The sequence below is a fragment of the Cyrtonyx montezumae genome, unplaced genomic scaffold, assembly GCF_038088225.1.
Source record: "Cyrtonyx montezumae isolate F1298 unplaced genomic scaffold, pur_monq_1.0 scaffold_3, whole genome shotgun sequence".
NCBI lineage: Eukaryota > Metazoa > Chordata > Aves > Galliformes > Odontophoridae > Cyrtonyx > Cyrtonyx montezumae.
This window is the reverse complement of record NW_027072034.1, coordinates 56,268,200-56,282,414: the sequence shown is the minus strand read 5'-3', so window position 1 is coordinate 56,282,414 and position 14,215 is coordinate 56,268,200.

Sequence of the window (14,215 nt, the reverse complement as noted above, 5' to 3'; positions counted from 1 at the left end):
TTTTGTCAAAATGTAACCAGGACAAATGCAAACTAATTAGAAATCTAGACAACTCCCATGTAAAACGCTGTGGTGTGTCATGCATGTGGCAGCACACAGAGCCATTACTCAGTTGTTGTTCAGGCAAAATTCCCACTGAGTAAGGTCAGACTAATCACCTCAGGACTTGGCCCTCCTGCCTTCCCCTCCAGCTGCCACGGTGCGCTCTGTGTGACGAGGGCAATGTCCTTTCTGATCTCTACAGGGTGCGTGCCCTGTGCCCAGTGCTGTGCTGAGTCAAGTTCAGGCTTGGCACAGCACCTGAATATCAACCTGTGCTCTCAATGAGAAGACAAATCCTCCTGGGTTACCACACGCTATATCTCCTTCAGAGGTCCCTCTATCCCCACACAGTGTTACCAAAACTTCCACAGCTGTCTAATAGAGGCTGTTTACCTTAATCATCACTCCACCTTCCTCTGGCCATGCCCTCCACCCACTCTCCCTGGCTGCATCCCCACGGGGCGCAGGACCACCTGGGCTTCAGGTACTCGCTTCCGACACAACTGCCTCAGTCTGCAGCTTCCAGCACAGCTTCCTGGAGGCAGGTCCACGTATCTGGACAAGTGTAGGGACTGTGTGTTCAATCAGGGCCAGTCAGGGGAGAGCCATGGTATTTCTGAGTGCTTTTCTTGGCACGAGGTGATGGCTTTCTTCTGCCCACGGCTCTTCTTTCCAGCTCAAGCCACTCGTTGGCCTCTTATCTGCAGGGATGTGCTAAACATTTTGTGAACCTCTCCCCATGTCAGTGCTGCTCCTCAAAGAGGACCCACCCGGAACCCTGCAGGGCTTTCTGGGGATCTAAAGATTTGGTCTGGCTCCATTATTGTAGGTCAGCTTTCAGGAACTAAAATTTTCATTACACAGATGGGAGGAGAAGTTGGGCTGAGGAGAAGGTGAAAGAGAAAATGGGTGCTTTTTCTGAGAGGTATAGTTCTGGTAGGACTGCCATCCCATCAGTATCCTGGATAGTCCTTTGTATCAATGTCATGAACACAACCAGTCTTGGGGTGAGGTTGCTTCCATGTCACTCTATATTTTCACTCCTCTGTTTTGGGTGATCCCTGCATTCTCTCCCCATCTCTTTTGTCTCACTGCAGGGAAGAATTGAATACATGACTTAAACACCAGGGTCTGTTGCTGTTCTCTGGTGCTCCCCACTCATTCATGCCATACCCACATATCCCTCCTGTGCCTTGCATGGCAGCCCCACACCAGCTCCCCTCTTCTCTCCTTACTCTCTGTGCTCCACCCAGCTTTATCTCACAGACAGAAGAAGAGATATGACACAAAGTTGTGTTCAGAACTTACTTCACTCGGCTGATGATCTCTCTCCAATTAACTTAAATGCAAGCTAGCACAGCAAGAAGAAGAAGAGGTTTTAGGAGGTCCTGAAAGAAAATGTCATGCTATGTGGCAACAGTGAAGGAATTTACAGCAGAAGTAGGCTGTAAAATGAACAGTTAGCAGTAAATTAATGATAAAAACCTAAAGTGTGCAAATCTGGGCCTTGATAATTCTGTTGTTTTTGTGTAATAGGAATCTGATTGAGGATGGTGAGAAGTGAGCTCTGGCAGCTGCAGCTGTCATGTTTGGTGTCCCCTTCTGCACTCAGCTCTGCTGCTGCTCTTCGCTGTACAGCTTGGTTCCTGAAATCTTTAATGATGGCAGAACTGCATTACAATGCTGCGAACCCAAGGGGGTGCATGACATGTCTACATCATTTTCTGACTCCTTTTCGATGAAGAGATACTGTTTAGATAAGAGTGTGGCATGTATGGGGATGGTAATTCCTTGTCCACCAGGGTTTATTCACAGATCAGACAGTCTCTACTTTGATTTCACTTTCATAAACTTAATATTGGCTTTCTCCTTGCGTGCCCCTGACTTGATGTAGATGTACTTTTTGACATGGCACAACAGCAATGCTTGCATAGGAAACATCTCCTTTTATGCTTATGTGGTTTTTATGTATGGCTGCTGGGAAGAAAAAGATCTGTGCTTTAGAAGAGTGTTATTAAGGGAAACCAGTCATTAACAAATATATATGGAAAGGGTGGGGTTCATCATTACTCCACCCATTTCAGCATCTCATATCTGTCTCAGGAGTGCATCACGGTGATATCAGCATTTTATTAATATAAAACTCAGTATTACGCACCCAAGATTACGCCACAGGTAGCTAATTCAGTGGGTCTCTGACACTGCAACCTGACTAAAGTGGCAGTGTCTGAGGCAGTGGAGCTATCAATGGCAGCAAGTTACACTGTAGGTGTCAAGAAGCATTTGCTGTTACGATATAAACTTTAAGATATTCAGGGATTAAAACCTGTGAGACTGAGATCTGATTAGCTGAGGTTTATCCTGGGATTGGCTGGGACATAGTGACTTAGAGATGTGGAGATGAAAATGCCCAGTGGCCAATTCTCTCTGTAGGAAAGTAAGAAATTAATTGTTTTTGGTATGTGCTACATGAATTTTCTGCATGCTTTTTGAATGTGTTCTATACAGCCTAAGAAGTAAACCATTGTGGGAAGATATATTAAATTAAATCCCTCTCCAGGCAACCCTATTTTACAGATTTTTTCTCCTCTCTTTGAGGAAAAGTACCTTTATCTGATTCTTGCGTTTATTATAGGGTTTACCACAAAACTTAATCAAGGGAAATTATGTTTTGGATTTGCTTGTTGTATTTCAGTAGTGAGAACATAGCAAACATAAATAAATAATGACCATATCAGAACAAAATGTTATCTCATTGCATTTTGTAAATCCGAAAATTTCTCTGATCTCTTTTTCTCTTGAGAAGACTTATATCAAAAGTTTCTTGCAAAACTTGATTCTGTTGAAACGGGAGTTCTTCATTTTCTCTCACTTGAAAACTCTCCCCTTTTCCCAGGCATTTTGATCATTGTTTTTAACACGAGTGTCTGCTTTTTCAGATCCCATGAGGCACAGGGTGGCCCCAGGTGAAATCTAAGGGACTCAGCACTCTTAAGAATGAGTCCCACAATATTTACCTAGCGATGAGACAAGTAGGTGTAATTACCCTGGCCTTTATCGTTTTCTCATAGCCACCTTGCTGATAAGCAGCCCTGCAGAGGACTGGTCATGCACATTCGATGACAAATCAGCGTGTTTGTGTCTGTGTCTACGTGTGCACACACACCAGGGCTGCCCACTGGCACCACTCTCACATCCTGCTGGAGCAAAACATGGACTCGGCTGTTGGTGCTGAGGCTGCTGGTTCTTCCCTTGTTATTGTGCATTTTTGAAGCTCTTCCACTGTGATCCAGAACTCCTCTCCCGCCTTAATTTTCCTCCCTCCCCATACTTAATGAAACCAGTAGTGGAAAAAAGTTCCTCCAAGCTGACAAGCTCATCTCATGGGGCTGCATTTGCTGGGAGGAAGGCTTCTAACACCTTCCAGTTAGTTACTGCTCAGCAGTTGCAGCACATCCCTGCCTTCTGCATCTGTAGGGAAAAGTGGATAACGTGGAGGGTGTGTTCAACCAAGATGTGAACAAACAAGAGAAGTCAAGATGTGTTATAAGGAAAAGATGAGAAAAAAAAAAAAGAGAAGTGTTTCAAAATGACAGGGAGAAAGAGGTGTATGGGATAGAAATAATTAAGTGTGGCTTAAGGAGTGAAAAACGCCCAATATGTAGGTTCTTTCCCTTGTGGCAATATTTACCTGTATGAGATTTTATGAAGCGGCTATCTTGGGATCACTAGTTGCATTTCAAATAGTGCCTTTGACCTATGTACAGAAGGAGCATATTACTCGGTGTCTAAATAAATGATGCTGTTCCCAAATGAACTGTACAAGAAACGTGCAGGTTATTAACTAGCTCGTTTTTCAGCTTGGAAAACATTTGAGAGAAAGCTGAGCATGAACTTCTGACTGTAAGCATTAAGCAGTGGTTTTCTCCCGCATGGATTATGTTGTCCAGTCCTCTTACTTCTGACTTCTTTTTCTGTCAGCACTGCACCTTGACCATGCTTCCTTGTGCCTTTCAGACACTACTCACCTCTTCTATGGCCAAGAAGTTCACCATTCTCCTCCCAATCAAAAAATGGAGAGGAAGAATAAAAGTACGTAGGAGGATAGGAGAAGATGGACTTATATGGGCTTTACAATTTGCAATCTGCGAGTGGTTTTTCACAGACAAAACATTTTAATTCATTAAAAATGGATATTCATATCAATATCCATTTCACTAAATGAAACTCACATTTATGTTTTCATTTCCAATTGGTGCTTTTAATCTGCCCTACTTCATTTGTTGGCAAAGAGTGTCATTCTCACTCTAATAGTTTCTCTCATTTTTTATTTTTTTTCTTTGCACTCTCAGTTTCCAACATTCAATCAGCCAGTTCACTTTACTTAAAGTTTTTTCTAAGTAAGAATATTTGGTATATATATGAAAGCATGCTATTCAAATGAATAAAAATAATGAATATTGAGGATTTTGGTTTTTTGGTTTTTTTCCCCAAAGTCTTCAGAAATCTGCCTACCCTGTCTGTATTTCCTTACCACCTGTATCCCGTACAGTGCCCTGGATCTCTGATACAAGTGCAGCTATCAACCTGTGTGGAGCTCAGGTCTCAGAGCATCCTTGGAGGGCAGGGAGTGAAAATGCAGGCCAGAGGAGCATCAAATGATGGGGTACAGAGATAGGACTTCAGAGGGGTCTGTGCTGAGTCTGGTAAAGTTGTCAGCGCCAGTGGTTGGACGTTTCCCTCTTCTGTGTTAGTCAACCCAGCAAAAGAGGTGATTCAGTTGCTGATCTGTGTGGTGGGGCTTGTAAGTGTGCAAAGCATTCACCTTGGTGGAAAGCAGTTGTGGTTGCTGTGGTTGTGGTAGAGGGAGAAACTCACCAACTTGGGAGAGGAACAGCAGGAAAGGAAGGCATTCTACACTTGTGTGGGCACAGGCAACGTGTTGCATAGTGACAGTTGTGTCATTCTGCTGAAGAGAATGTGACCCAGAGAGGATGATAAAATATGAAATAAAATATTAACTTGGAGGAGCCTGCACCCCCTGGTATGGCAGGAGCCTGTGGTTGTGCTAGGGAGAACTTGCTGCCATTGCCTCATTCTGGGATAGCAGTTTGAGTAACACACAGATTAGTAAGCTCAGGATTCATGGAGGATGCCCCATCCCTGAAGACACTCAAGGTCAGTTTGGATGGGGCTCTGAGCAACCTGATCTAGCTCAATGTGTCCCTGTTCATGGCAGGAGAGTTGGCCTAGATGGCCTTTAAATATTCCTTCCAACTCACACGATTCTATGATTTCTTGGTTTCACTTCTCATTTCTCCTAAAGGAGCCATGCTAGCTCATTTTTTCCCCCTCTTGACATCCTAGAAAGGAAAAGTAGCCAGCTGACATTTAAGGTGTCTAACACCAAGCCCAATACATCAAGATAAATTAATAAATTGCAAACCCCACCTGGGAGCAAGAAGGGTTGCTAGTGCTGTGCCAAGGGGAGCAAGCTACTGCCAGTATCTGAGCTGCAGCTGCTGTACCAGTGGCTGAGGAACATCAGCCTTTTAGCCCATGGCATGGGGAAAACCTCTAGGCTCCTGCCTCAGCAGCAAATGGTGCTGAGCTAATTGCTCTTGATGCAGGTAGGTATCCCAGCCTGTCTCCCAAGGAAACTGGAGTTGCATCATAGCACCAGTAGGAAGTCTCTCTGGGGTGAGATAAAAATGGGAGATGTAATGGGATATGAGAAGTGTATTATGAGGGAAGAGGGAGTGGGAGGAAAAATGGTGAGAGACAAGTTTCTCCAGCAGTTGGGAGCAGACCACCCACTCAAAATTTTTTAAATTTTTATCTGCTCACTGTTTGTACATTTGACCTCGTGAATTCCTGCTCTCTGTTTGCCACTCTGTCCTCTCCCATCCAGCAAGTCTCTGTACTTCTGTGAGCAGCTGATGGAAATGCTGGAACTGTTCTGTGACCTCCTTGAAGCCTTCCAATACTTGAAGGGGAAGTACAAACAGGAGGGAGAATGACTGTTTACACGGGTTGATAGTGATAGGATAAGGAGAATGGATTTAAACTAAGACAGGGGAGATTTAGGTTAGAGTTTAGGAGGAAGTTTTTCACTCAGAGGGTGGTGATGCACTGGAACATATTGCCCAGAGAGGTTGTGGATGCCCATCCCTGGCGGCATTCAAGGCAAGGCTGGATGTGGCTCTGGGCAACCTGCTCTAGTGGTTGGTGACCCTGCCCATGGCAGGGGGATTGAAACTAGAAGATAGAGAGAGAGATAGAAACTAGAGGTCCTTTTCAACCCAGACCATTCTATGATTCTTCAAAATGAAACAGCTGGGCTTTGTTCTGGAGAATTTAGGATCAAATTATGCACACCTGTCTGGATATTGAGTGGCCAATGAGACTGAGAGTAAACTGTGTCATCACCTCTGAGATGTGCACAAATACCTATGAGGTTGCACACTCAAATCACACAGTTGATAAAAGGGGAAAACAAGGGAATATTATAGGAGGATCTGTGACAGACCCCCATGTAATGGGAGAGAAAGGATGGGTGTCTTCTTTTAAGGCAGTTGTCATGCCTCTCTGAGGGATCAGACCTTGCTACGAACAGACCTCTGGCTCTTCCAAAGCCAGGTCCTTTGTAGAAGCAGTTGGTCTGCCAACAGGCTGCAAACAGCTCATCTCAGAAACGAAAGGCAGCAAATCATGGACTGGCTATTTCAGTATGTGACTTGGCCAATGGAAACTGAGTTGATAATCTGAAGGTGGCAGTTAATTGAGTGATCACACATTAACAGAGGTCACTGTGATAAGAATCATGAATTTCAAGAAAGGCATGAAGAGGGATGGTTATTTTCTGGGTCAGGTCTAAAGAGTAAAGGATGACTTGCAACAAGATACAGTAACCAAAACATGATGGTATACTTTCCTGATATAGCAGCCAGCTGGAAAGCTTTGTCTGAAATACCCTGGAGAGGAGCTCAGTGCAGACAGGCTTGCTTCCACTTCAGGACGTTGCGCAAACTCAAACATGGGGAATAGGTCCTCAGCAGCTGTGAAACAGAAAAGTATGCTTGTGAACAAAGCACAGAGGATGTCCAGTTGCAGCTGCAATGCAAATGTGGACTTCAGTAAGAGTGGCCAAGGTCTAAACAGGCTTGTGCTCCTGTATTGGCTCTCCTGGCTTGTTTGTGTTTTGGGACTGCAGCATGCTGTATCTCAAGTGGTTCATGTCCACAGGAATGTGAAGAGCATTCAAATAAAGATTAGGATGACTGGTATAGTGGTGTTTGTTTTCTAACCCTGTTACAAAAAATATTTTGCTTTGTAGAGCAGTCTGCATTGTAAATAAAAGTCATCTGATGTTTGAGTCTGTTTGAAAACATGCAGTGCAGCCAAGTTTTTGCAGTACCCCTGAGCAGGGCTGGCATGTTGGCCTTTGTGGAGGCTGGGGATATGAGGGGGGAATCTTTTTTGCTATAATAATATTGAAGATAATAATGAAAATTAGATACTTGAAAGAACTCACAAGCTTTTGGCAAAGCCCTCTGATTCAGCTGCACTTGGCTGTTTTCTTGCCTTTTTGCATCCTCTGTGCATTCTGTTAGCTAATGCTAGTGGTTCCTTTTACTGTTACAAAGCTAGATCATGAAGAGAAATATGCAACATGTCCAGCTTTTCTTGTTCAGGGAGTAATTTTTTCCATGACGTCTAATCTTTTTCTTCTGCTGAACTGTCAGTAAAGCTAGAACTCTTACACTTGGCATTTAGCCTATATCCACCTACATATTTTTCTTACCAGCAAACAAACTAATTAAATGCCTTTATCGTATGAGACATTCCTTTCTCTCAGGTAGTTACTGATTAAAAAAATAAATAGATCTTCTCACTATTTTGAGAAAACAAGAGATGAGTCAGTGTGTTCACAGCTTGGTTTATTATTAAATAAGAAGCTAAGATCAAAAAAAAAAAAAAAAAAGAGCAAGCTGGAAAAATGTTACTGCCATCATGTTATATTTGTGGCCAATGAAAAGAGTTTGTTCTCACTCCAGTGAGCACTACCAGTATCTATTAAAATCCATGAGCATTGTATTTGCACATGAAGGTGGATGGGGGTACATAAATGAGGCAGCGGTACTTCTCATGAGAAGAATTAGTGAAATAAAATGTTAATTTACTAGCTGGAGTCAGTATTGCCTCATGGTAGGTATGGACTTCAATATCTTTTCCAACAATGCTAACTAGAAGTGGAGTTGAGGATGGTTATCTACATCTAAGCAGAGGAACACGCAACAGCAACGTTACTAACTGAAGCTTTTTTAACCTCAGAAATTGTACAGTCACAAAATGAATGAACTGGAAATTGAAAAATCACAAGAGATCATCCAGGTCGGTCTCTTCTGTGGCAGGTGCAATGGGGTGCTGCTTGGAACTGTGGGAACTGATGCTTGGATGGCTCCAAGCACCAGGCCTGGGGAGCAAAGGTGCTGCTGGACAGCCTGGCTGTGGGCTTTGGTGGTGCAGAGCCTGGATTAAGCCCCACGGACACCTTGGGGCTAAACAAAAGTTCTCTCTTTCAGCACTGCTGTCTGAGTGTTAACCACAACACCTTGATCAACCCAAGGCAACAGCCAGGCTCTGAGGGCCGAACAAATCAGTAAGCTCCTGTTGGGGCAGCACCAACAGCTCTAGGGTTAAGAGAAAACAACAATAAAGAGCTCTTTGGTTCCTGCTGCCTCTTTCTCTAAAATTAAGCCCAATTCTAGGCTTGCCCATGTTTGCCTGGAGAACATTTTGTGCCCCAAGACAAACCAGGAGACGCTTGCTGCTATTACCAGAAGTCCTCACTCCACTCTGGGAGGTGTTGCAAAATGTATAAATCAGCATAGCTCTTCAGCCCATGGTTTTCTTAATCAGGGCTTCAACTTCAGCCTTTGAAGCAGGCTTTACTCACAACAGACCTATTAAGTTATTTGCTTCTGCTATTGTATAACTAGGAGATCCACACATGCCCCACAGTTACACAGAAGCCATCCATGCTTTCTAACATCAGTATTTATGCAAATCTGCGGGATATATCATTTGGCTTAGAGTTTGGACCAAAGTGCCAACCTTGCATTTAAAAACTACCTTGCCATGGAACAGTATCCCAGCAAATTCTCCTTGTCCCAGAAAAAAAAAATGGAGCTATTGGCTTCCAGTCATACCATCTCTAATCCTAGCCTCCAAGCTTTGAATGATTCAGCAGCAGCAGACTAGGACCTTCCATGCATTATTTTGATCCCTAATCCTGCCCAGTCCTCCCCCTTTGATAAGTAATAGAAGGCTGCTGGTAACTGTAGTGAGTGGCTGCTGTTTGCCCAAGGGTGGTGAGCAGACACCAGATGCTAGAGCTGAATTGTGTTATCACTTAGGCAGACTCTTCAGCATGGCCTGAAACAGTAGATCTGCTGCTGGAGCTGGAAAGGCCCCAGGAGTGGAGCTGATGGTGAGTTTGGCCTGATAGTGCTCACTGAGATAGTCAGGAGGGCTAAATAACCTCAACAGTGTGACATCGGCTCCTGATCTACTTTCCCACTTCGCTAATTATAGCAGGAAAACAGGCTCTTCCAACCCAAGCATTAAGTGTGTGCCCATACATAGGAGTCCCTGCCTCATCCCAGAATAGTGCAGAGTCATTTTCTCTTTCTAATACCACCTCTCTTGCTCCTTATCTAAGCTCTGGGAATCACTTAGGCTTCTCAGACCCTGATGTTCTTAAGCTAGCCCTTGTCTTAGCACAGTACCCCCTGGAGCATGTCTGTATGAAAAATAATTAAAACCTTGAGGACATTGCACAGGAACTCATTCCAGGAAACTCCCCAGATCCTCTTGCTCAAAGCCCTGGCCCAGCCTTGAGCACTCTGGGGAGTTTCCACTGCCTTTGGGCTTTGATTAGCCCTGGTGCCACGTGGGTGGGTGTTTGGTGGCTCATGTGTCTGATGGACTGCATGGAAAGGGAAAGGTCTAAAGAGCTGCATGGGGCCAATATGTTGTGTATGTCTGCAAGGCTAAGCAAGCAAAAGTGAGGGTGGTGTCCTGAGGGAAGGCATTGGTCTTTGATTTTTCAGGTGTGCTTTGAAGAAAACATGGCAGAAGTCATGGTGGTTAGTGTTTGGCTTAGCATGGGCTGATGAGCCCTTCAGCTTTGTGGGCTGGGTCCTGATGGATGTAAAAGGAGGACGGCTATCATAGGGGTGAGAGTACTCATTCATTTTGAACCATCTCAGGGTCTGTAAAGAAGGACATTGATATTACACATAGGGTTAGGGCTCAAGCTAGCTTGCAAAAATCTGTAATTCCTGTTTGGTTCTTGTAGTCCTGTAAAACTTGGGCAAGAGTTAGCATCACCTGGGGCTAAAGGCTCACAATTCATTTAGGCTCAGCTCAGGATCACTGGGCTAGAGAGTTAAGAGCAGAAGCTGAAGTTTAATGTAATTAAGCATCTGCAGAGCCTGTCTGGAGAAGATAAGGATTGCATCCTGCGGAGGCAAATTGCCTTTGATTTGCTCAGAAGTAGGATGGGGTTTTCTGTAAGGGTAAAATTAGAGCTGATGCCTCATGGCTTAAATCCAGCGTTGATCACTCTGGGCCAGATTTAACTCATCAAAAAGGCATCATCGCCTGCATTTAGTGTATAGGAAACAATGGTCACTGAGCATGAGGCTAGAGCCAGGAGCACTAGTGGGATATCTTTGTCTAGGACAAATGGAAATACATGGAATTAATGGGAAGGCTTGGGTGTTTGTAGTCTCTATTACTACCATTGGCCTGAATTTACCCAGGCAATGTTGCTTAGGTTATTTGTTTTGATCCTGTGGTTCTTAACCCAGACTATATTTAGCAGAATAGCTCAACAGAAAACACACGCTGTTAACCTGTGCTGGCAACTTTAGGCAGTGTTCTGTACTTCTTTAGACCCACTTATACCAAGTCATCTGACTATCCGTCCAGCCATGAGCTTCCATATACCCAGAAATCTTCAGCCAATTTCAGAATTTATCTAGAGACCTTCAAACACTTGCCTCCAACCCCAGGGCATTATCTGTCAGAACAACCTTGCTGCCTTAAGCCCCAGCTCTTAAAAAGGCACCACCTTGGTGAAAGTAGGTAGCTTAAGTGTTGATAACCAATTAACCCTATAGACAACAGGAGGACTTACTCTACATCTTTGGTCCTTGCTTTTAACACAGTGGTGGACTGAGCTCTTTGATTCCTTCTATACTTGCCTATAATCATAACTCTACTCCTACTTTTAGCCCATTAGCCTGGTCAGCTCAGCTCAACCCAACTTAATAGACAATAAGTTTCGAGAGCAAGGAGTACTCACCCTAGGAAGATCAACAGATGAAATACATGGGTCTTCTACCTTCACAGCCATCATTCTTCCTTAAGAGTCCACAGCATGCAAACATGAGCCTAGTTTCCCAGCTCCTGGACCAAAGTCCTCTAAGTGCAGTAATGCTCTGAAGCATTTCATAGGAGCTTATTTTTTGTCTGTTCCTGGGGCCATTCTAACAACAAAGCATAGGCAGGCTTGGGGGGATTTAGCTCTCCTTGCTTTGGCCACTATCATTCCTAGGGTTTCATCTAGACAGTGTACACTCACTGTCTGGTCAGCACAGGACACTCAGCTCATCCAGAGGCACCGGCTGGTGTGGGAGGAATAAGCACATTGATGTTTCCTCTTTTTTTATCCCCTGACTATTGAGAGTTTTTGCACGCTTGAAGTCTATTGGAGACTTAAATCTGGCTGTGCTGCATCCCAGCAGGCTGTGAAAACTTAGATTTAATTGATAGTCTACACATCTATGATAAAGGATGGCTGACTAGCCCCCTTCTCCTCGTTTTATTTAACTTGCCAATGTATTTCCAGTTTTAGCAAATATGTTCTTTATTAGTGATCTCAAAAAATAATTAATAAGCAGTCTGCATACAGCCCCCTACACTGAGATGTGGGGTGTCTGGCAAGGGAGACAGCACTGCAGTGGGTGCCTGGACCTGCTGCAAGGGAGCTGTAAGCTCAAGTACTCAGTGACGCTTAGGCACCTGCTGCCATAAATTTTGGCAAGGAAACGAGCTGGGACCCTGCTGTGCTTAGGCAATCAGCTGTGCCCGTCCCTGGGCACTGTGTTTGGATACCCACCACTTCTGGAAAATTGCCTAACACTATGTGTCTGCATTTATGCAGCTTATGCTGAGCAAGGAGGCGGTGGTAAGAAGCCACAGAGGGATGCCACAGTCAGAGGGGAAAAAAAAAAACACAAACCCATAATCTTTTTGATAGGAGCTTTCAGAAAAACACCTGGTGGAGAGCTAATTTCAGTTGTTACCTGTTACCACCTTGATATCACAGTGCCATCTTGGGTGGGGTCTTTGTAGAGAACAACTTTGCTACAAGAACATTAAAGCTGTAACAGCTGGCTCAGACAATGCAGGTAAGAGGAAATAAAAGAGGAGGATAAGAAAGTAATTGTCATAATTAGGCAGGAGAATAAAACTGAATAGACTGTGTTGGGGGGGGAGCAGAGATGGCAAAGAGCTGTTGGGCTGCCTGCTGCAGGTGTTGAGCTTTCATGGCAAAGACTCAAAAAAAACATTAAGAGTTGTGTAATTAATACCCTATGAATAATGCAGATAGGTGCCCTCACAAGTAGATGAATAACTGATTTTGTTGCAGGGGTGCTGCATAATTGTACAGTATGCCTCCTTTTCTAGCTGTCTTGTTGATTTTCTGCCTGTTTTTCCTCCTCCATGTTTCCGTTTCAGGATTTGTTGGCGCTTTTTGTTTGTTTCATTGAATCCGTAAGTTTCCTGCAGCTCAGTCCATTTCACTGCTGTGAGAGACAGATCCTTAAAAATTTGACCCAAAACAAGGCAGGAGGAAATGAAGGAAGGCTCTCTCAGGGCCTTCACCACAGGTGACAGAGAGGAAAAGGAGAAGGTTCCTGCAGGGACAGGAGGAAAAATTCTGAAGTGACTGGGTCAAGTGATGTGTGCACTGAAGGGCAGGGGTTGCTGCTGGCAGCTTCATGCCTGAAAACCTCTGAAACAGTTTCTCCATTGGAGTAGACACCAATGGCTTCCAGCCTCCAGAAGACACAGAAAAGGTGAAACACCTGCATGGGGGCTGAAGTACATGGCACATCTTTTGTGTTCAGGTTTCTCCTCCCCTGTGAGTTCGGCTCTGGAGGTCTTCAGTCACTGAGGACTCAAAGGGAAGAAGAACCAAGGAGAGGAACAGAAGGTAAAGACAGCAAGTCTAAAGCATCCTGCCAATGACAGCTGGCTCACCTAAGGGAAAGAAGTGCATGCTGGACTGCTGGTATATATGATGGCTATGGGCACACCTACACACCAGGAGGGACAGCCAGGTCACACCAGGATGACAGCACAGCTGGCAACTGCAGTCATCTAGGAGTTGTCTTTAATGTCTGCTGGGTCAAGGTCGCTGTCAAGAATGAGGCCAAAGTAAGAAAGGATGGATATGTTTATAGTCTGATGGCATCTTAAGACAAGAGATCAGCACCTAGTGCAACCTAGGTATAAAGCAGGTTCTAGCTTGGGGCAGTCATTCCCTGGGGAGTCTCCTTCTTATTTGCATGCATGCTAGAAAACATCTTGGCTGGATGTGGATGTTCCTGGTGATACAATGGATGCTTTTCTGGCCCATGTTCCTTCAATGACTTGAATGAAGGGTGGGATGCCAAACAGACTGAATTTAATCCATAGTTAAAGGATTATTTCTTCTTGGTTCCTCAATAGTCACATGCTCATTGGAAATCCAGTGGCAGCATGTGTGTCACAATGTAAAGTTAACAGCCCCATTACATATCAGCTCTGTTGCAGCCCAGACATTGCAGCCAAGCTTCCTCCATGACAACAGGGATGTGCTGGTGCCCATGGTCTCACCTCCACTCAAAATGTCTTTTGGGTGAAATAGTGGGACAAGGCTGGCTCTTCAGGAAGGTCATTGATGTGTTAGGTGGTAGGGTGAAAACCAACCCCTTGGGCTGCCAGCAGCTTTCTTCACACACCTACCACCCATCCCCACACCATAGCACAGAGCTGCCCCAAGACCTGCTGTCTTGGCAAGACCCAGCCCCTACCTTCCTCAGAACAGGGCCAG